General features: G+C 38.4%; 1 pseudogene across 1 annotated transcript; it reads left to right on the top strand.

Annotated features, from left to right (window-relative positions):
* The first annotated feature begins 4,712 nt into the window (after window positions 1-4,712).
* Window positions 4,713-25,062, top strand: LOC307070098 (ferritin light chain-like; annotated as a pseudogene). Its single transcript has 2 exons — window positions 4,713-4,781; window positions 24,545-25,062. The product of its transcript is annotated as a ferritin light chain-like (transcript).
* Window positions 25,063-25,144: the final 82 nt, after the last annotated feature.

The raw sequence follows: 25,144 nt of genomic DNA, 5'->3' as shown, positions 1-25,144 counted from the left end.
ACTGAGCCAAGAACAGACAGCGACAATGCCAGAGACTCAGATGTACCTATAGGTGCCTTCAGACAACATCAGCCACCCAGGCTAAAGTCCTGGTTTAAAACATCCCAACATGAATGAATCTCAAAAACCATATGCTGAGCAAGTGAAGCCAGATCAAAAGGGCACCTACTGTATTATTCAACTTACATGAAATTCTAAACTGGGCAAAATTCATCTCTAAAGATAAAAATCAGATCCGTGGTTGCCTTGGGGTGGGAGATGGGGATACTTTTGCAAAGCCTAGGAGGAAACTTTCTAGGGTTTTAGAATTGTTATCGATCTTATGGGGGTGGTAGTTATACAAATGTGTACATTAATTAAAAGTCATTGAACCGTTGACTAAAAATGTCTGCATTTTATTGTGTGTAAATGATACCTTAATAAAGTTGATTACAAAATGAACCAAAAACAAAACAAAGAAGAAGAAAAACCTCTCAAGACCTCAAAGGAAATACACTGTTTTCTTCCAGGGTACCAGATTGGAAATGAGGCACTGGTCTGTTCTACCCTCAGATTATCCCGAGGATTATCTAGTCAATTTTAAAGCACTAGAGTCCCCTATCAGAAAAACTCACCCCATGTTTAATTACTTTGATTTCTTCTCTGCCTCTTCTCCCACACGGTGAAGTCATTTACGGAAGAAAAACCAGCTTTTTCCAACTTTGCATCATCACATATTCTTTCCAAAGCTACTATTTATGGAACAAAATTTGGCTACACTTTCTAAAAATCTAGTTTTTTGAGCCTTACAAATCTTAACAGTTAACCTATTGCCTCCTTTGGAATTTGGAAAAAAAATTATTTTGAAAATGAATAGCTGAGATTTGACATTTTTGTGTTTTGTGATTTTCTCTTCCCCTAAGAGAGAAGTGAGTAGGAATGAGAAACACATACATAAAGAAAAAACAAATTATCTTGCTGCCTTTGCATGGTTATAATTTATAGGAGGCCCTTTTCAACAATAATCTATTATCAGAATCAATAAAAATAATCTCCATGAAGGCCAGGCCAGGATATTTGTCTCTTTTTCAGCAGATTGCAATACAAACCACATTCATGGATACGCTTCTTCATGATCTTTGTAATACTGTAACAGCTGACCATTTCCTCATGCCTCTTCACCTTAACTTAAACCTGGTTTTTCATTAATGACCTCACATTTCCTTCTCTATCACTTGGTTGTCGGCCTCTTTTCCAACTCCAACTCCAACTCGCATTTCACTCTGGAACCAAAGGAAGACTCACACCTTCCTGCTTTTTAGTGGTACCTCAAGGTCATTACCATATTGTGATCACCCTGAAGAACAGCCAGACAATTGTTATTGCAGAGCCATCTGACAGTTTGTAGCTCTAAAAATTAACTAAGGACCGCATTTGTCAAAAATACCCTAGTTTAAGATTTTGGTAATATAGCAACAGTAATTCCGAAGTCATTTAGGACGATCAGTGTGGGAAGCACCCTCCTTCGGGAAGATCCTTTGCCATACAATACACTTTCCCTGTCAGGTAATAAGGAAGCACGGCCGTGGAGATTAAACTTTTGCAGAAAGAAATACTTGGCTTCGAGAAGGCTTGAAGTTCATACATTTTTCTTGAATTAGATTCCCCATTAATTACATTATCCACAGAGAGGTAATTATCAGAATTATGTAAGCAATTAAGGAGATGCTACTCCACATTCTTTCAGCTTGTTGACTTTTCTCACTTTATTTCATGTGGCTATCTGAAACATCAGTGATTTACATGTCTTTCTTTTTTTTCTAAACAGATTTCTGTGTGTGTGTGTGTGTGTGTCCCCATGATGAAAACATCATTAAAATAAAATATCATGAATAGACTCTTAAGAAGCAGAGTCTACTTAAAGTCCTGGAAAATGTGAAAGCACTAATATTCATGGACAACTCTACACTCTGAACGCTACTCCAAATTTTATTGATCTCTATTTTGTCTAGGAGTTTTTCAAATTTTCTACCATGATCATTTGTTAGTTTTATAATTACATAATAAAGGCATTACATCATACAATCTTTTGTTATCCATTGCAGTTTTAAAACTATTCCTTTCCTTGTCCTCAGCAGATATGTCATAGATTATTAGTACACAAGCAAAGACTTTCAACGTAACAGTACTTTATAGTGAGAAGAACTATACTGAGCTATCTCTATCCTAAGGCAATGCACTCGGAAAGCACTAGGAATTCTTAAGCACTAGGAATACAGAGACAATCAAGGGGCAAGTTCCTTGCCTTCGAGTGTACATAATCATTACAGCAAATGCTTAAATAGCACTTAGTATATAACTCACCACAGCAGTCTTATTATACTCCTTTTAAATAGGTGAGCAGAGGAAGCCACAGGGAAGTCATAGGGTAAAGCCAGAATTTGAACCTAGGTAGACTAGTACACTGTCCACGGCTTTAACTACTAAGATAAAAAATATATATATATATATGTCATATATATATATATAACTCCAAGTATTCCGAAGTTACAAAACACTTATCTACCAAAACTCAAAAAGGAGCACACAAAATTGCATAGAAAATAAACATGTAAAAGGTCATAAATAAACCACAATATAACCTGCTCCACATAATATACTGACTGCAGTGTCCTGGGCCTCTCCCATCCTTAGGTAGCTGGAAATTACAACAAAATAATACTTTTCACTTTTGGAAGCCACACTATCTCTCATACCAACCAAACAATTACTTCGTTATAGAGAATAGGAAATTAACCTGAATATCAGAAAAAAATATATATATATAGCATTACCGATGTAGAATCTTTATTTAAAGACAATAACTTCAATAGCAGAGGGAACTTTACCATTGCAGGCTTCAGATAACCTCTATATTTCTCAGATTTTATGCTAAATCATAAAATGCCATATTGTGTCTGAAGCTATTTTTTCAATAGTCCATTTTCTTAAATGGACTAGCAAAGCAGGAAATACTGAGGAAAATTTTGGCTCCCAAATCCTAAAGCCATTCTGATTATGCCTGGGTCATCAGGGGGACATCATCGGAACTACCAGAGGACTGGCAGAAATACCAGTGGTCTGGCCAGCTTATAAATTAGAAATTATACAGAATCCAATTTTATTTTTTTGTTAAGTAATTCCTATGAGGTTTTTGGGATGTCAATGTAAAGTCCTTTGATGTGTAATCTTTATCCATTAGATAGGGAACAATGCCAATCCCCATCATAAATACGTTCACAATCTGACACTGAAAATCCACTGTAGGGCATAGGACCTGCAAATAGGATATGAATCACACACATCCATCCACTCATTCAGACAATCCACAAATATTCATTTTTAAGTCTACTATATGCCAATAATGTACCGGGCTCTAAGATGCTAAACCATGCTAAATGCTGAAACAGACATACTCAGTTCTGGCCCTCCTGGAACTTATGACCGACAGAAGTGCCTTCATTGCAAATGGTCAGGACTCAGCCAATGCTATTATCATCAGCATGTGACCAAATGATAGAGCTTGCTTTCTAAACAAGCTCCACACTCTTTGCTTTCAACATTTTTGCTTTCCTTCAAGCCACATAATCCAGTGGTCAGTTTCTCCCAGTTAGTGAGGTTTGGGGAAAATGTACCCAGTGAACAATTCCTTGTGGCCTCACTCTTTCCTCACACTCTCCTCTGTCCTCTTGAGCTAAAGAGACCTGGATTCAAGTCACTTGCTCTAACCTTATTATTTTAAAATAGGGCTGCTCCTGCTTTGAGGATTTCCACGGGATCAACACAGTCGCAAAGCAGCACTGAATCAGAAGCAGGTAAATTTCAAAATGACAGCTCTAAAAATATCCACTCTCCTTTTGTTCTCCTCCTATCCCTTTGCTCTGAACACCTCTGCTCTGAGGCTTTGCCTTTACCCTTCTCTGATTACTGCTCCAAAAGGGTTTCCAAGAACCGGGAGTATTTATGGTTTCACTTGCTCCCAAGTCCTTGGTGGAAAAGGATGCTTGCTTTCTGATTCTTACTAATTCCACACTCACATTGTTAACACAAAAATCATCATTTAAAAAAAAATTTCCTCAGCTTCATATTTCATCTGGGCCAACACTGAAAGAATATTTTCAAAGAAACAATATCCTCTCTCCTTTGCTCTTCTGAGTTTCACGTTTTTACCTCCAGTCTCATTTTCAACCCTTATTACGGGATGCATCACCAAAATAGAAGAAAGTTCTTTCTGCTTTCCCTGTACCAGCCAATTATTCTACTTTGTTCTGTCTCTAACGAACAGAATGCGAAATCAACACAAAGCCTGATTATGCGACCTCTTCCAAGGGAAAGGTCTGAGAGTTGTCTATTTACTAATGAAGCTCAGTGTGTATTAAGGGTTGACTGAAGCAATCATCAGGAATTTTCATCCCTTAAATTAGTGTTTTCCACCAGATGCACATCGTTCATTTCAGATAATATAACTTTTAAGTTCAGGATACAACTGGACAAAAGAAAAGAAAAAAAAGTAACCAACACAACATTTGCAGTAATAACACAGTAACAGCTATCATCCTTCCCTGAGGAATTCAGCCTACTTTATGGACACAATTTAGTACAAACTCATAAGAAAGCCAACAAAGCCCAAAACCACTTCACAATAGCGTAGAGAGGTAAAGGTCAAAACTTATTACTGCCAGGCCCAGCAGACAATGGCACCTACCGGAAAGAGCACAGGACAGGAAAACCTGGAAGCCTGTGTTCCAGTTTCGGTTATTCCTGTAAGCATTGGTATGATCTGAGTGAACTCAGCCTGCCCTGCTTTTTCCGTTTATAAAAACCTACATCATCCTCTCATTAGAATGAAATGCCACATCTGAAAACTTGCAGATGTCTTTAGGAAAGAAACAAAACTCATGTTTCTAACCAAAATGGAATAATTCAGTCAATGGAGACATAATAAAAATCTGCCATAAAGCAACTGTTTACTTGAAATCTATCTTTTGTGGTGTATTTATATGGGTAAGGAGTGTAAGGATATCATAAGTAGAGTTACCAATTATTCCAGAAATCAAGGTCATTGAGTTCACATTCCAACTTTGACCTTGACCCAGGCTTACAGAGATGTAACATGTGCCAATACCTCATATCCACCATACATGGGAGAAACAAGGTATGCAGACAGATCTTCTTCTAAGTATCCCATATGTAGTGGTTTTAATACAAGGTCTCAGATTCGTTGCCATTCTTCACATCCAGATGTGGGCATTTTCCCTTGAATTTGGGCAGGCTTTCCATGGCTTCAAACAATAGAGCAGGGGTCAGTAAATTATGGCTGGTGGGCCAAATCTAGGCCTCTACCGGCTTTTATAAATGAAGCTTTATTGGAACACAGCCACGTTCCTTAGTATATGTATTGTTTGTGTCTGTTTTCACATCACAGCAGCGGAGCTAAGTAGTTGCAAAAGAGACTGTATGGCGTGTAAAGCCTAAAATATTGACCGTCTGACACTTTATGGAAAAAGGTCTCCAACGCCTGCAATAGTATAAAGTGATGCTATGTAACATCTAAGACTAGGTCATAAAAGGTCATGCAGCTTTTGCATGATTCTCCTGGAATGCTTCAACCCTGAACGCTCATTCTTGGGATACTCTATCTTGAATCCTAACTACCACGTTATGAGAAGTCCAAGCCACATGGGCAGCCATCTATAGGCACTCCAGGCAACAGTCCTTGTTGGGCGCAGTGTTCAAGTCATCCCATCTCAAGGGCCAGACATGTGAATTAAAATGATCTAGATGATTGCAGCCCCAGCCATTTGAATCCTCATGAGCTGAGGTTTCAGACATCAGTCACAGAGTAGAGACAAGCCATCTCCTCTGCGTACTGTTTGAATTGCTGACCCACAGAATCTGGGCACATATTAAAATTTTAGTTTATTTCACCACTAAGTTTGGACTTCTTTATTATGTAGCAATAGATAACTAAAGCACTGTGTCTGTACACAGGAGATCTACATTTCACACAGCACATACTTTTAGATGTGAATGTTGACTGCTCAATTTCTAAGAAGAACGTATACACACATATAGGTACAAAATATTTATGTATATGTAAATATTAGACCTATATAAACTAATCTATATTATCCATAAAATGAGGGGCCCTTGATAATGGCTAACATTTCTTTTCGGTATTTATTGTGTTCCAAGAACTGATAAATTCTTGCATTGTGTGAATTTTCTCTTTTAACCCTCATAGCAACGCGCTGAGAGAAGTAATGTTATCTCTATATTATAGATGAGAAAAATGAGGCAAAAACAGATAACATGCTCAAGAGTACTCAACAAGTAAATTTTAGAGTCAAGATTGGAACCCAAGTTCTCAAGGTTTAAATCCCTTACTCTTAGTCACCAAGCTATATACTGAGTAAGGAGATGAAAGCTGAAGCCATTACCTCATGCTCAAGAAGTCAGACAGAAACTTAGCAGGCATGGTTGAAAGAAAACAGGACTTGGAGTCGTAAGTCCAGAGCCTGAGTTATGAAATGAATTCTCCTCTCATCTAGATATAGGTTTGTTTTTAGAAAATGAAAAAGATCACTGCATATTTTGATGGTTAATTTCTGTACTTAATGATTACAAAAGAATGGAATTTTACCAGGGAGCTATTTTGCAATGACATAACTTATTGATTCAAAATCAAACCTTTATTATAAATTCTTGATTCACAATCAAATCTTTATTAAGTCTCCGTTGCATCAGAAGTCTTTCCCATTCTTCATTTCTTTTAAAACCCTTTCCTGTCTACTCTTGGCCAAAGCTTGAAGCCTAATTTAACATTTGGAAATAAAATAATGAAATAGTCATAACACAGCAATTCCAATGCCTACTGAAATGGAAGCTCTAAATAATTTTGCAGATAATTTAGGAAATTAAAAATATTTACATCATAGATGCAAAGAGAGAAGTTACTTGTGTCATAAAATAAATGGTGAGACAAAAAGTTTCTGGTCAAGTAGATTTGTTTAAATATGAACACTAATTTGAGCTCTATCCCGGTGCTAAAACCCAGTGACAGGTTGCATACAGTTTCTAAAGGGATAGTTCAGTGCATTGGGTCAAATTCATGCCATAAAATGTGGTATTATTAGTAGTACTAGAAGACAGAGTGTGACTGTCTTCTTTGGGACATAGATAAAGACCCCAAGTTAGACAATATCAAGCACAAGTTATGTAGAATAAGATATTATCTCAGTCCTTGGAACATGTCATCCAGGATTGAACAAGAGGTAGATTTATTATGAAGTACATGAAGCCAGAGACAGTAAGCAATGAGTGGTAGTTGGTTAAAATAGACAGGTTTTAGAAGTAGAGGCAGGGGTGTAGAAAACAAACTTAGGGTTACCAGGGGATTGTGGTGGGGAGGCTAAATTGGGAGATTGGGGCTGAAATATACACACTGCTATACATAAAATAGATAACTAATAAGAACCTGCTCTTCTTATTAGCACAGGGAACTCCACTCAATACTCTGTAATGGGCTATTCGGAAATGACTCTAAAAAAAAATAAAAGTGGATATATGTATATGTATAACAGATTCACTTTGCCGTACACGTGAAATTAACACAACACTGTAAATCAACTATATTCCAATAAAAATTTTTTTAAAAATAGGTTTTAAGAACCATAGTCAGGGAGCAGTGTGGATTGGAAAGACCTGGCAAGAAATATTTCTGCATCCTCAGACAATGCTCCCCAAGCTGGCTATTGCAAGGGTGAGCATTTAAGAGTTCTTTGACCTAAGGAGGACATGAGATTAACAATCAACCCCAATGTGCATGAATTATTCTCCTCTGTGTTATCAGAAATCAGATGGCATCCTAGAGCAAGGGTCAGCAGGTCTTTTCTGTAAAGGGTCAGGTAGTAAATATTTTGGATTTTGTGTACCATACCTCTCCGTTGCAACTGCCTGTCTGCTGCTGTAGCACAGAAACAGCCATGCACCATACGTTAATGAATGGGTGTGGCTGTGTTCAAGCAAAATGTTATGTACAAAACCAGGAGTCAAGCGAGATCTGATCAGTGGGCCAGAGTTTGCGGACCCCAGTTCTGGGTCAGTGTTCACAGCTGAATGAGTCATGAGGCCTTAAGTTCCAGTTCTCATTGTACTACTTTCTACCTGGGTGAACTTGGGTTCATCCTTTTATTTATATGGGCCACTATATTAGTCAAGCTTCTCCAGAAAAACAGAACCAACAGCATGTGTATACAATGTGCCCATATATATTGATAGATATAGATCTAGATATCAATATTGATACCTAGATCTATATCCATATCTATATAAAGATAGAGAAAGAGAGAGAGAGATTTTAAACAATTGGTTCACACAATAATAGAGGCTTGGTCAATTCAAAATCTGCAGCTTAGGCTGTCTAGAGACTCTAGGAAGAGTTGCAGTTCAATTTCTGTAAGTCTTCTTGCAGAATTCCTTTTTGCGACAGCGAGGTCAGTCTTTGTTTTATGAAGAGCTTCAACTGATTGGATGAGGCGCACCCATACTATGGAGGAGAATCTGCTTTACTCAAAGTCCAACACCAATGTAAATATGAATTTCATCCAAAAACACCATCACAGAGACTACCCTGGTGGCGCAGTGGTTAAGAATCCGCCTGCAAATGCAGGGGACACAGGTTTGAGCCCTGGTCTGGGAAGATCCCATGTGCCGTGGAGCAAATAAGCCCGTGCACCACAGCTACTGAGCCTGTGCACCTAGAGCCCATGCTCTGCAACAAGAGAAGCCACCGCAATGAGAAGCCTGCACACCACAACAAAGAGTAGCCCTCGCTTGCTGCAAATAGAGAAAGCCCACGTGTGACAACGAAGACCCAATGCAGCCAAAAATATAAATAAATAAATAAATAAATAAATAAATAAATAAATAAATAAAAATTGTAAAAAACACGAAAACACCATCACAGAAATATCCAGAATAATATCTGACCAAATAACTGGGCATGGTGGCCCAGACAAATTGACATAGAAAATTAACCACCTAAGCCATAGTTTTGTCATCTTTTACTGAGAAATTTGACTTATCTGAACTATTTTGATAACTAGAAGATACCTTCTAGAGGTAACACCCTCAGGTTTTTACATGGTAGGCAGCAGAGGGAAAGAGCCCATTTGTCCAGTCAGATGACACCTAAAGGATAAAATTCTGTCTTCTCTTTGCAACCCACAAGGATGAATACCAAAAATACATCACTTATATCTGCTTTAGCTAACATAGGATAGGTCTGGAACAGACCTACGCTCCCAGTAAGCCTCATGAAATGCTGTTTCATTAAGGGGAGACTTTACTTGCTAAGATTAGAAGCAAAAGAGGGTGGTGGATGAAACACTGCCCAAGGATATAAGTTCATGCAAGGAAGCAGGAGAGAGAATGGGTATCCGAAGATGTGCACTCTAAGCCAACACTAATTCCACAGCATCGGGTTATAATTCAGGGAGCACAACTGCTGGGGGGGTTTTCCCCCTCTTTTTTTCCCCCAAAGAGGGACAAATCAAGCATACTGACAAAGGAAGAGCATTAGTCACCACAGATAAATTCCTTTATAGAGGTGATCTCGCAAATAATTTGGCTCAGTGTAGACTATGATTTGGTTCCAAAAACCATAAGCTAGAGCATTTCATTCCAGGTCCCTCCTCAAATATCCATGATAGGCAGAAATTTGGCATCAGTAGTTCTTGAAATCTCTCCAGGTGATTATAATATGCAACCAGGGCTGAGAATCTGGAGATGTAGAGAGAATTTAAATTGAACTTTAGTTAAACAGTAAAACAAGCTCTGACTCTACTGGCTGGAGCTAGAAAAGGGATAGGCATTTATTGGGATGAGAAGATAAAAAAAACCAGGGAGTAAATCAAATGCTTTACACCTGTGCTTAGCTAATTGTTACTCAGATAATTCAGACAATCTTACAGCACCTGAACCCTGAAATTCCTTAGTTCTGTTTAAAAAAAAGTAACTCTTCAAGGAACTGAACTCTGAGAATCATGTAAATCATAAAGAAAAAGAAGAAATCTTATTTTTTGAATTAGTTGATTTCATATATACTGTTTCACTTTCATGATATTAACTAGTTAGCTTTCTGTCCATTTTATGTTTGAGGAAAGTAAGGCTTTAAAAATCTCAGTAATTTTCTCAAGGTCACTTGTTAAGGGTGTGGTAGGCAGCATAATGGCTCCTAAAAATGCCCTCACCCTAATCCCTAGAACCTATTAATGTGTTACCTCACATGGTGAAGAGGACTTTGCAGATATGACTGAAGTTATAGACCTTGAGATAGAAAGAATATCCTGGATTACCTCATGGAACAAATCTAATTGCATGAGTCCTTAAAAGTAGAAAACCATTCCCAACTGTAGAAAGAGAAAGAGAGAGATGTCCTAATAGAAGCAGAATCAGAGAGATGCAACATTTTGGGTTTTGTAGGTGGAGAAAGGGGACTCTGAGTCAAGGACTACAAGGGACCGCTGGAAGCGGATAAAGTCCAGGGAACAGAAACACCCCTAAGAGCCTCCAGAAAAGAATGTAGCTCTGCCAACACTTTTTTTTTTCTTTTTTAACCATCTATATTGGAGTATAACTGATTTACAATGGTGTGTTAGTTTCTGCTTCATAACAAAGTGCATCAGCTATACATATACATATATCCCCATATCTCCTCCCTCTTGCATCTCCCTACCACCCTCCATTCCCGATCGCACCCCTGTAGGTGGACACAAAGCACAGAGCTGGTCTCCCTGTGCTTTGTGGCTGCTTCCCACTAGCTATCTATTTTACATTTGGTAGTGTATATATGTCCATGCCACTCTCTCACTTCATCCCAGATCACCCTTCCCCCTCCCTGTGTCCACAAGTCCTCTCTCTATGGCTGCGTCTTTATTCCTGCCCTGCCCCCTAGGTTCTTCATAACCACTTTTTCTTTTTTTTTAGATTCCATATATATGTGTTAGCATACGGTATTTGTTTTTCTCTTTCTGACTTACTTCACTCTGTATGACAGTCTCTAGGTCAATCCACCTCATTATAAGTAACTCAATTTCATTTCTTTTTATGGCTAAGTAATATTCCATTGTATATATGTGCCACATCTTTATCCATTCATCTGTCGACCCTGCCAACACTTGTACTTTACTCAATTGAGACCAATCTCAGACTTGTAAGGTAATAAATTTACATTGTTTTGAGTCACTATACTTGTGGTAATTTGTATGAAAGCAATAAAAAACTATTACAGGCAAGGGGTACAGGAGTCTTTTAAAGAGATTTATTGTGCCTGCTGCCACCTTCTTGGTACCCTTTTACATGCCGGCTAAGCAAAAAGGAGTCAGTGAAAAGGAAATTGGACCACAGAAATCAAGACAAATACCCTCAAGGAATCCACAGCTTTCCCAGCATGGTATAGAATGGTATTTGAGACAAAAGCCGGGTGGATGAAAGGCTCTTGGTGCTGCAGCCAGGAGTCAGTGCTGTGCCTCTGAAGTGGGAGATGAAACTTCAGGACACGGGTCCACAAGAGACCTCCCAGCTCCACACAATATCAAGCAGCAAAAATGTCCCAGAGATCTCCATCTCAACGCCAGCACCCAGCTTCAGTCAACGACCAGCAAGCTACAGTGCTGGTCACCCTATGCCAAGCAACTAGCAAGGCAGGAACACAACCCCACTCATTAGCAGAGAGGCTACCTAAAAACATAATAAGGCCAAAGGCACCCCAAAACACACCACCAGACGTGGACCTGTCCACCAGAAAGACAAGATCGAGCCTCAACCACCAGAACACAGGCATTAGTCCCCCCCACCAGGAAGCCTACACAACCTACTGAAACAACCTTAGCCACGGGGGACAGACACCAAAAACAATGGGAACTACGAATCTGCAGCCTGCAAAAAGGAGACCCCAAACACAGTAACATAAGCAAAATGAGAAGGCAGAAAAACACACAGCAGGTGAAGGAGCAAGATAAAAACCTACCAGACCTAACAAATGAAGAGGTAATAGGCAGTCTACCTGAAAAAGAATTCAGAATAATGATAGTAAAGCTGATCCAAGATTCTATTTCCAAGATCCAAAATCTTGGAAATAGAATAGACAACATGCAAGAAACATTTAACAAGAACCTAGAAGAACTAAAGATGAATCAAGCATCGATTAAAAACACAATAAATGAAATGAAAAATACTCTAGATGGGATCAATAGCAGAATAACTGAGGCAGAAGAACGGATAAGTGAGGTGGAAGATAAAATAGTGGAAATAACTGATGCAGAGCAAAATAAAGAAAAAAGAATGAAAATAACAGAGGATGGTCTCAGAGACCTCTGGGACAACATTAAACGCACCAACATTCGAATTATAGGGGTTCCAGAAGAAGAAGAGAAAAAGAAAGGGACTGAGAAAATATTTGAAGAGATTATAGTTGAAAACTTCCCTAATATGGGAAAGGAAATAGTTAATCAAGTCCAGGAGGCACAGAGAGTCCCATACAGAATAAATCCAAGGAGAAATACGCCAACACACATATTAATCAAACTGTCAAAAATTAAACACAAAGAAATCATATTAAAAGCAGCAAGGCAAAAACAACAAATAACACACAAGGGAATCCCCATCAGGTTAACAGCTGATCTCTCAGCAGAAACTCTACAAACCAGAAGGGAGTGGCAGGGCATAATTAAAGTGATGAAGGAGAGAAACCTGCAACCAAGATTACTCTACCCAGCAAGGATCTCATTCAGATTTGATGGAGAAATTAAAACATTTACAGACAAGCAAAAGCTGAGAGAGTTCAGCACCACCAAACCAGCTTTACAACAAATGCTAAAGGAACTTCTCTAGGCAAGAAACACAGCAGAAGGAATATACCTACAATAACAAACCCAAAGCAATTAAGGAAATGGGAATAGGAACACACATATCAATAATTACCTTAAATGTAAATGGACTAAATGCTCCCACCAAAAGACACAGATTGGCTGAATGGATACAAAAACAAGACCCATATATATGCTGTCTACAAGAGACCCACTTCAGACCTAGAGACACATACAGACTGAAAGTAAGGGGATGGAAAAAGATATTCCATGCAAATGGAAATCAAAAGAAAGCTGGAGTAGCAATTCTCATATCAGACAAAATAGACTTTAAAATAAAGACTATTAGAAGAGACAAAGAAGGACACTACATAATGATAAAGGGATCGATCCAAGAAGAAGATATAAGAATTGTAAATATTTATGCACCCAACATAGGAGCACCTCAATACATAAGGCAAATACTAACAGCCATAAAAGGGGAAATCGACAGTAACACAATCATAGTAGGAGACTTTAACACCCCACTTTCACCAATGGACAGATCATCCAAAATGAAAATAAATAAGGAAACACAAGCTTTAAATGATACATTAAACAAGATGGACTTAGTTGATATTTATAGGACATTCCATCCAAAAACAACAGAATACACATTTTTCTCAAGTGCTTATGGAACATTCTCCAGGATAGATCATATCTTGGGTCACAAATCAAGCCCTGGTAAATTTAAGAAAATTGAAATTGTATCAAGTATCTTTTCCGACCACAATGCTATGAGACTAGACATCAATTACAGGAAAAGATCTGTAAAAAATACAAACACATGGAGGCTAAACAATACACTACTCAATAACGAAGTGATCACTGAAGAAATCAAAGAGGAAATTTAAAAATACCTAGAAACAAATGACAATGGAGACACGACGACCCAAAACCTATGGGACGCAGCAAAAGCAGTTCTAAGGGGAAAGTTTATAGCAATACAATCCCACCTTAAGAAACAGGAAACATCTCGAGTAAACAACCTGACCCTGCACCTAAAGCAAATAGAGAAAGAAGAACAAAAGACCCCCAAAGTAGGCAGAAGGAAAGAAATCATAAAGATCAGATCAGAAATAAAGGAAAAAGAAATGAAGGAAACGATAGCAAAGATCAACCAAACTAAAAGCTGGTTCTTTGAGAAGATAAACAAAATTGACAAACCATTAGCCAGACTCATCAAGAAAAAAAGGGAGAAGACTCAAATCAATAGAATTAGAAATGAAAAAGGAGAAGTAACAACTGACACTGCAGAAATACAAAAGATCATGAGAGATTACTATAAGCAACTCTATGCCAATAAAATGGACAACCTGCAAGAAATGGACAAATTCTTAGAAATGCACAACCTGCCAAGACTGAATCAGGAAGAAATAGAAAATATGAACAGACCAATCACAAGCACTGAAATTGAAACTGTGATTAAAAGTCTTCCAACAAACAAAAGCCCAGGACCAGATGGCTTCACAGGCGAATTCTACCAAACATTTAGAGAAGAGCTAACACCCATCCTTCTCAAACTCTTCCAAACAATATCAGAGGAAGGAAAACTCCCAAACTCATTCTACAAGGCCACCATCACCTTGGTACCAAAACCAGGCAAGGATGTCACAAAGAAAGAAAACTACAGGCCAATATCACTGATGAACATAGATGCAAAAATCCTCAACAAAATACTAGCAAACAGAATCCAACAGCACATTAAAAGGATCATACACCATGATCAAGTGGGGTTTATTCCAGGAATGCAAGGATTCTTCAATATACGCAAATCAATCAATGTGATACACCATATTAACAAGTTGAAGGAGAAAAACCATGTGATCATCTCAATAGATGCAGAGAAAGCTTTTGACAAAATTCAACACCCATTTATGATAAAAATCCTGCAGAAAGTAGGCATAGAGGGAACTTTCCTCAACATAATAAAGGCCATATATGAAACACCCACAGCCAACATTGTCCTCAATGGTGAAAAATTGAAACCATTTCCACTAAGATCAGGAACAAGACAAGGCTGCCCACTCTCACCACTCTTATTCAACCTAGTTTTGGAAGTTCTAGCCACAGCAATCAGAGAAGAAAAGGAAATAAAAGGAATCCAAATTGGAAAAGAAGAAGTAAAGCTGTCACTGTTTGCAGATGACATGATACTATACATAGAGAATCCTAAAGATGCTACCAGAAAACTACTAGAGCTAATCAATGAATTTGGTAAAGTAGCAGGATACAAAATTAATGCACAGAAATCTCTGGCATTCCTGTACACTAATGATGAAAAATCTGAAAATGAAATCAAGAAAACACTCCCATTTACCATTGCAACAAAAAGAATAAAATATCTAGGAATAAACCTACCTAAGGAGACAAAAGACCTGTATGCAGAAAATTATAAGACACTGATGAAAGAAATTAAAGATGATACAAATAGATGGAGAGATATACCATGCTCCTGGATTGGAAGAATCAATATTGTGAAAATGACTCTACTACCCAAAGCAATCTACAGATTCAATGCAATCCCTATCAAACTACCACTGGCATTTTTCACAGAAGTAGAACAAAAAATTGCAAAATTTGTTTGGAAAAACAAAAGACCCCGAATAGCCAAAGCAATCTTGAGAACGAAAAACGGAGCTGGAGGAATCAGGCTCCCTGACTTCAGACTATACTACAAAGCTACAGTAATCAAGACAGTGTGGTACTGGCATAAAAACAGAAAGATAGATCAATGGAACAGGATAGAAAGCCCAGAGATAAACCCACGCACATATGGTCAACTTATCTTTGATAAAGGAGGCAGGAATGTACAGTGGAGAAAGGACAGCCTCTTCAATAAGTGGTGCTGCGAAAACTGGACAGGGACATGTAAAAGTATGAGATTCGATCATTCCCTAACACCATACACAAAAATAAGCTCAAAGTGGATTAAAGACCTAAATGTAAGGCCAGAAACTATCAAACTCTTAGAGGAAAACATAGAACACTCTATGACATCAATCACAGCAAGATCCTTTTTGACCCACCTCCTAGAGAAATGGAAATAAAAACAAAGATAAACAAATGGGACCTAATGAAACTTCAAATCTTTTGCACAGCAAAGGAAACCATAAAGAAGACCAAAATAGAACCCTCAGAATGGGAAAAAATATTTGCAAATGAAGCCACTGACAAAGGATTGATCTCTAAAATTTATAAACAGCTCATGCAGCTCAATAGCAAAAAAACAAAAAACCCAATCCAAAAATGGGCAGAAGACTTAAATAGGCATTTCTCCAAAGAAGATATACAGACTGCCAACAAACACATGAAAGAATGCTCAACATCATTAATCATTAGAGAAATGCAAAGCAAAACTACAATGAGATATCATCTCACACCAGTCAGAATGGCCATCATCAAGAAATCTAGAAACAATAAATGCTGGAGAGGGTGTGGAGAAAAGGGAACACTCTTGCACTGCTGGTGGGAATGTGAATTGGTACAGCCACTATGGAGAACAGTATGGAGGTTCCTTAAAAAACTACAAATAGAACTACCATATGACCTCGCAATCCCACTACTGGGCATATACCCTGAGAAAACCATAATTCAAAAAGAGACATGTACCAAAATGTTCATTGCAGCTCTATTCACAATAGCCCGGAGCTGAAAACAACTTAAGTGTCCATCATCGGATGAATGGATAAAGAAGATGTGGCACATATATACAATGGAATATTACTCAGCCATAAAAAGAAACAAAACTGAGCTATTTGTAATGAGGTGGATAGACCTAGAGTCTGTCATACAGAGTGAAGTAAGTTAGAAAGAGAAAGATAAATACCGTATGCTAACACATATATATGGAATTAAAAAAAAATGTCATGAAGTACCTAGGGGTAAAACGGGAATAAAGACACAAACCTACTTGAGAATGGACTTGAGGATATGGGGAGGGGGAAGTGTGAGCTGTGACAAAGCGAAAGAGAGGCATGGCCATGTATACACTACCAAACGTGAGGTAGATAGATAGTGGGAAGCAGCCGCAGAGCACGGGCAGATCAGCTCGGTACTTTGTGACCGCCTGGAGGGGTGGGATGGGGAGGGTGGGAGGGAGGGAGATGCATGAGTGAAGGGATGTGGGAACGGATGTATATGTATGACTGATTCACTTTGTTATAAAGCAGAAACTAATAAAAAAATAAAATAAAAATAAAAATAAAAACTATTACAGGGGTCCTACAGGAGCCAGGCTATATATTTATACTTAAGTATTTGTGAAATGAATTTAACCTTGTGATTGACAGCAGCAGCAGGTTCCAAGGGATCCCACCACACACCTGAGGCAAAAGCAGCCTAATACAAAGCAGTGACAGCAGCAGGTCACTGCCCCACACTTGGGGTAGAGGGGGACTTGATCTACTGTAGCAGCAGCATAGCCTGAATGGGAACCCATCCTCCTGTGGCACTAGTCCCATCAACATTAGTCTAATCTGCTAGCACCTGCTGCGCCAACAGGCCCAACCTATACAAACCCTCCAACTCAGCAGCATTAAGTGAGCCAGACTCAGTGTTTCCTGAAACTCATATCCAATGGCACTGGAAAGCTCAGATATCACCTAATGTTATGAAAACATAAAAAAAACAACAACAGGGGCTTCCCTGGTGGCGCAGTGGTTGAGACTCTGCCTGCCGATGCAGGGGACACGGGTTCGTGCCCCGGTCCGGGAGGATCCCACATGCCGCAGAGCGGCTGGGCCCGTGAGCCATGGCCGCTGAGCCTGCGTGTCCGGAGCCTGTGCTCCGCAATGGGAGAGGCCACAACAGTGAGAGGCCCGCGTACCACAAAAACAAAAACAACAACAACAACAACAACAGAAGACTGGGAACTTCAGAAAGGAAAGGGGAACAATGGAATGGGTGAAAACAAATGGGGTAAATATAAGAGACGATCATTAGCCTCACGAGTTTCTTAAATACTATCTGATGGTCAAAGCAAATATTATGACACCATCTGATGTGGTTCTCAATGTAGAGAAAGGAAATACTACAGAAAATCATACTTTAAAACTGGGGAATATTAAGAGACTAAATGGAAGTAAAATTTTGAAACTTCACTTGAAGTAATAAAACACTGATTCCAGTAGGCTATGGTAAGTTACATATGTATACTGTGATGCCAAAAGCAACCACTAAGAAAACTATACAAACAGTATACACAAATGATTATAAATAAATTAAATTAAAATGGACTTATTAAAAAATGTTTAAGTAACCCACAAGAAGGCAAAATAACAGAAACACAAGATTGAGAAACTAAGGTAAAAGACAAAACAAAAAATAAAATGGTAGACCTAATCTTTAACATAGCAATAATTACATTAACTGTAAATGATCTAAATAACCAAGTCAAAGACAGAGATTGGAAGAGTAGATTAAAAATTCACAAGCATGATCCAACTATATACTGTCTATAAGAAGTTTACTTTAAACATCATGATATAGGTAGTTCAAAGTAAAAGGAAGATAATGATATATCATGTGAACGTTAATCAGAAAAAGTAGGAATGGCTATATTAATATCAGATAAAGTAGCCTTCAGAGCAAAGGAAATTATTAGGGGCAAACAGGGTCATTACATAAAGATAACAGGAATAATCCACCTAGATGACCTAATGATACTAAATGTGTATGCACCAAACAACAGAATTTCAAAATACATGAAGCAAACACTGAAAAAAGTAGTAAAAGGAGAAAATTTTAAATCCACAATTATTATTTGAGACTTCAGCACAGCAATTTATAGAACTACCAGAGAGAAAAATCAGCAAGAATATGGAAGAAATGAAAACATCATCAATCAATAGGATATAACTGACATTTAAAGAACACACTCAGTAACAGCAGAATACATATTCAAGTGTCCATGGAATATTCACTCATATACTATATACTGGGCAATAAAAAGAACCTTAGCAGATTTAAATTGTAATGTGCCTAAGTGTTGGATGCTAAGACTCAGAGGTTTTCTTATTTCTTTCATTTATATATTCATAAAAAAATTAGCAGATTTAAAAGAATTAAAATCATAGAGTATGTTCTCTAGCCATAATGGAATCAGACAAGAAATCAATAACAGAAAGACAACAGGAAAGTCTTCAGTCACGTGAAAACTAAACATCACAATTCCAAATAACTCATGGGTAAAAAAGACAGCATCAAGGAAATATTTTTTAATGCATAGAATAAAAGAAAATGGAGATATAACAGATCAAAGTTTGCAGAATGAAGTGAAAGCAATGCTGAAAGGGAAGTTTATAGCACTAAATTGGGAAAGAAAGTATTTCAAAGCAATAATCTAGGGCTTCCCTGGTGGCGCAGTGGTTGAAAGTCTGCCTGCTGATGCAGGGGACGCGGGTTCGTGCCCCGGTCCGGGAGGATCCCACGTGCCGCGGAGCGGCTGGGCCCGTGAGCCGTGGCCGCTGGGCCTGTGCGTCCGGAGCCTGTGCTCGCAGCGGGAGAGGCCACAACGGTGAGAGGCCCGCGTACCGCAAAAAAAAAAAAAAAAGCAATAATCTAATTTTCTATATTACAACAGTAAAAAAGGAAGAGGAAAAAACACTAAACAAGCAGAAAGAAGGAAATAATAAAGATGAAATAGAAATCCATGAAACTGAATACAGGAAAATAGGGGGGAAAAATCAATGAAACAAAAGGCTGGTTTTTGGAAATAAACAACCTAATCAATAAAGATCTAGCAAGACTGATAAAGATAAAAAGATGGATGGCACAAATGACAGATATCAGAAATGCAACCAGGGATACCATGACATATCCTGCAGGTTAATAAGGGACAAGTTGTTATGAACAAGTCTACACTATAAATTCAAAAATGTAGATGAAATGGGCCAATGCTTCTACACTCAAAACTACCAAAACTCAGCCAAGATGAAATAGATAATCTCAATTTTCCTGTAACCATTAGAAACACTGATTTTTCATTTAAAAACTCCCAAAAGGAATATTCAGGCTTAGATGTTTCACTTTTACCCAAGACATAAAGAATTAACACCAATTTTACATGATTTGATAAGAAAGAGAAGTAGAAGGAACAGTTCCTAATTAAATTTATGAAGCCAGTATTACCTTGATACCAAAACCGGACAGGGATAGGATAGAAAGAAGAAAACTACAGACCAATATTTTTTATGAAATGGGCTGTAAAAATCCTCTGCCAAATGTTAGCAAATTAAATCCAGAAATATATAAAAAGAATAATATACCATGACCAAGTGGCATTTATTCTAGTTATGCAAAGTTGGTTAAATATTTGAAAATCAAACAATGTTATCCACCATATCCAATAGATTAAAGGGAAAAGTCATGTGATCCTATCCAATAATGCAGAGAAAGCACTTGACAAAATCCAATCCCATTCATGATTGTAAAAACAGAAGAAAAAAGAACTCCAAGCAAACTAGGAATAGAAAAGGAACATACTGAAACTCATAAAGATGATCTACAAACAACCTATACCCACATTATATTTAACTGTGAAAGACTGAATGCTTTCTCTGTAAGATCAGAAACAAGGCACGGATATCTACTCTCACCACTTTTATTAAATATATTACTGGAGGTTCTAGTAAGAAAATAAAGCAAAAATAAATAAATACATAAATTTAAAAGTTAAATTTTTAAAAAGTTCATTTAAAAGATAAAAGGACTATTCCTACTATGTTGAATAGGAAGGAATATATCCTACTGAATGTTGAATAGTAATATATCCTATTATATTGCCTAAGGAAAAGTAAAACTGTCTGTGTCTGAAGATGAGATGATAATCTAAATGGAGAAAATACCAAGGAATCCACAAAAAGCTTGAGAAATAATATTAGTTTGTAAATGTTTTAGAGTACAAGATCAACACAATTTTATCACATTATATATTAATAACAAATGTGTAGAAGCTTAAAGTAAAATATGTGATGCCATTTACAACTGACCTAAATAAATACTTAAATACAAGCCCAATAAGACATTTATAGGACCTCTATATTGAAAATTACAAAATGCTGATGAAGAAAAATTTTAAAGTCCCAAACAAATAGGGAGACATACCTTGTTCATGGATTAGAAAACACAACATAATAAAGATGTCAATTCTCCCCAAGAGGCTTAACACAATTACTCTTAAAATGCCCTCAAGGTTTTTGCGGATATAGACAAGCTTTTTCTAAGATTTATATGGTAAGAAGAGGCTGAAGAATAGCTAAAACAATTTGTAAAGGAAGATTAAAATGGGAGGAATTAATCCACCCAATTTCAAGACTTGGCAGTAATTTTGGACGGTAGATACATAGATCAATGGAATGGAATAGAGAACCCAGAAATAGACTGACATAAATACATTTAACCTGTTTTTGACAGCAGTGCCAAAGCTATCAAGGAAGAATAGACATTTCAAAAAATGGTACTGAAACAGTTGGACATCCCTCGACAAAAACAAACAAAAAATGAACCTTAACCTAAACCTCCACACCTTACACAAAAATTAAATCAAAGTGGATCATAATCTGAAATTTAAAAGCAGGACATTTTTAGAAAAAGAAATAGGAGAAAATCTTTGGCATCTAGAACTAGGTGAATAATTCTTAGACTTGACACCGAAAGTATGATCAATAAAAGCAAAAACTGATCAATTGGATCTCATCAAAATGCGTTAAAAATGCTTCATAGAAGATCCTTTTAAGTGGATGAAAACTCAAATTACACAGTGGGAAAACATATTTGAAAATCCCATATGAGACAGATGACTTGTATCTATAATATACAAAGAACTCTCCAAACAACTTAAAAAAATCCAACTAGAAAATAGGCAGAAGACAGGAACAGACATTTCATGGAAGAGAATATACACATGGCAAAGAAGCACATGAAAAGATGCTCAACATCATTAGCATTAGGGAAATGCAAATTAAGACCATAATGAGATATCAGAGAATAACTAAAATTATAGTGACAACATCAAATGCTGGCGAGTACGTAGAAAAGTTTTATCACCTCACTGGTGGGAAAATAAAATGGTTTAGCCACTCTGAGAAACAGCTTGACAGTCTCTTTTAATCCTAAAAGTAGATTCACCCTACAACGCAGTACTTGTACTCTTGAGCATTTATCCAAAAGAAACAAAAACTTAATTAAGTTCCCACAGAAACTTACACATAAATGTTCATAGCAGTTTTATTTATAATAGCCAAAAACTGGCAACTACCCAAATGTCTTTCAATGGATGAATGTTGAAACAAATTGTGATAAAATCTTATGATAGAATACTACAGAGCAACGAAAAGGAACAAATTATTAATATATGCAAAAATTAAAATGAACTTCAAGGGAATGATGCTGAAGAAAAAATTTTTTAAAGCCAATCTCCGAAGATTAAGTAATTCATGATTATGTTTACATATTATTCTTAAAATAACAAAACTGTGGAGATGGAGAACAGATTAGAAGTTGCCAAGGGTTAGAGATGGGGGTAGAAGGTACAGTGGGGAAACTTTGTGAGGTTTTTGTGGTCCCAGTACAAATAATACAGCACTCTTGGTTTTAATCCCTAAAGATGTTTAAAAACAATTCCTAATAAGAGTTGTCCAGATATTTAGCAATGGCAGCAGATTACAGGTATAGCTCCCCAACATGACAACTTCAAAAGAGATTGTACTAATTCAATGCATATGTTAATTTTAAAAAGGCCAGTCACAGTACTTAAATGGTATATATCTTAACGATATTATTCTAAGTGTCTAGCTATACCAGATGGACTAGCAGGATTTTCTGTACATTCAATCTTATTTAAGACAGTAAATCTTATAATAAGAGAGTTCAAAAAAGAAAAAGAAAAAACAACAAACCTCAACTACAGTTGGATATTCTCATAGGAAGATGAGGTGAAAATATGTAGCAGTGGTTCAAAAGCTTAAGCAGTGGCACCTAAATTTGGCTGCATATTAGAATCATCTGAAGCACTTTTCAAAAACCCTCACACTGACTGTTGGTCATCCTAGACCAATAAAATAATTTTAAATCTCCTCAGACGATGCCAGTGTCTAGCCAGAACTGAGAACCAGAGGACTAAGCAGCAGGGGATGTTTCTACAAAGATTTCTTAACAATAAGTCCTTTCACCCAATCAGATTTACCTTCCCACAAAGGGGTAAAGAAGGCTAGATGCTGTCCATACTTGCTTAGCTTTAATTAGCACTTGTGACTTGCCCAAATCCTAGATCATGTTTCCCCTAAATTTCATGTTATTCCCTAAGTTTTTCAAATCCAGGGCTAAGGGGTTTGCCAGGATGAGATTTTAAGTGTTCACACAGGGGAAGTCCCTGGCAAACCAGGACAGCGGTCACTACATTGAAATGTAAAGCATCCTAAATAACCCTGCCACTGCTCCCAGATACTAGTCTGTGCCAACCAGTGGAGAAAAGGCATTCTCCATTACTACCACGGCAAATGCTGCTGTACTTGCCTTGGCTACTCCCTATCTTTTCCAGGCGTCACTCCCCTTCACCTGCTGGTGGACGCTTTGGCCAGCTGACAATGCAGATATCTTCAAACTTTAAGGTGAATAAAAATCATATGGAGGGCCTGTTATAACAGAGATCACTGAGCCCCACTAGAGTTGCTGATTCCATAGGGCTGGGATAGGGCCCTAAAACTTGAATATCTGACACATTATCAGGGGACGCTGGTAAAGCTGGTCAGCTTGTTACCGAATGCAGGTTCGTGTGTCTGAAGCACAGTGAGGCCAAACAAACCTAAAGGTTGGAGTCTGGAGAAGAGAAAGGTTTATTGCAGGATCGAGCTAGGAGAGGGGTGGTCCGTGTTCCAAAACCCCTGAAATCTCCAAAGGATTTCAGCAAAGCATTTTTAAAGGCCAGGTGAGGGAGGGACATCCCAGGGCATGTGATCAGCTCGTGCACAATCCTCTGATTGGCTGATGTTGAGGCCACAAGGCAGGTAACATTATCCATCCTTAGGTGCCAGAAGGTCTGGGGGCTACGTGCTCATGATCATCAAGGAGTTCATTTCTTCCATTGGGTGGTGGTTTTTAGCATCTGAAAACTCAAGAAATATGCCTGAGATACTATTATCTGAGTACTTCAGAGAGAAACTACAGTAGAGGATATGGGGGATGGGTCTGTCCTAGGAAGGCCCCATAGGGTACTGCTTGGTTACAAGGTGACCATACTTTGAGAACCACTGCTCTAGTGGCTTGGAATGTTAAGAAAGTAATGGAAGAATCCCTTCCCAGACCTAGATTCTAGTATCACCAGCTATGTTGGTGGGAGGAAGGGTAAGTTTTGTCCTTGCTTGGACTTCTTGTTCATTTATATCAAAGCCTATTTGAGGCAGTGCGTTCGGCAGTCCTGCAGATCTGTCTTTTGCTTCAACAGTGTTTGGAATGAACAGACCCAGGGACGCTCCTTGCTCCAGCCCCCGACCACCCTCCAACCTTTCTTCCTTTCGCAACCTTTGGAATCAGACACTCAGCTATCCTCAGCCTCCAGGACAGGCCAACACCATTTTTTGAGCTTAGCTCCTTATCACTGATCAACCACGAGTTCCCAGGTTCGTCAGAATTATTCCACCGAGGTGGAGGCCGCCATCCACCGCCTGTTCAACATGCATCTGTGGACACTTACCTCTCTCTGAGCATCTATTTCGACAGCAACAATGGGACTCTGGACAGTATGGGCCACATTTTTCGCCAACTGGCTGAGGAGAAGTGTGAGGGCGCCCAGCGCCTCTTGAAAATGCAAAACCAGTGCTGCGGCCGCGCCCTCTTCCAGGATGCGCGGAAGCCTTCTCAGGATGAGTGGGGTAAAACCCAGGATGCTGTGGAAGCCGCCATTCTTAGGGAGAAGAATCGGAACCAGGCACTATCGGATCTGCGCGCCCTGGGTCCTGCCCGTGAAGACTCCCAGCTCTGTGACTTCCTGGAGAGCCGCTTCCTGGAGGAGCCGGTGAAACTCATCCAGAAGATGGGCGACCACCTGACCAACCTCCGCAGGCTGGCTGGTCCGCAGGTTGTGCTGGGCGAGTATCTCTTTGAAAGGCTCACCCTCGAGCCAAACAGGAGTCTCTGAAGTCCAGCCGCGTCTGAGGAGACCCTCTGGCGTCAGAGCTTCTGCCTGAAGCCCCGCTCTGCAGCCACTAGGCAGCTTTGTA

Source organism: Hyperoodon ampullatus (assembly GCF_949752795.1).
Source record: "Hyperoodon ampullatus genome assembly, contig: scaffold_410, whole genome shotgun sequence".
NCBI classification, from domain to species: domain Eukaryota; kingdom Metazoa; phylum Chordata; class Mammalia; order Artiodactyla; family Ziphiidae; genus Hyperoodon; species Hyperoodon ampullatus.
The sequence above is the reverse complement of the archived record's forward strand: the minus strand, read 5'-3'. Positions and strand labels throughout refer to the sequence as shown.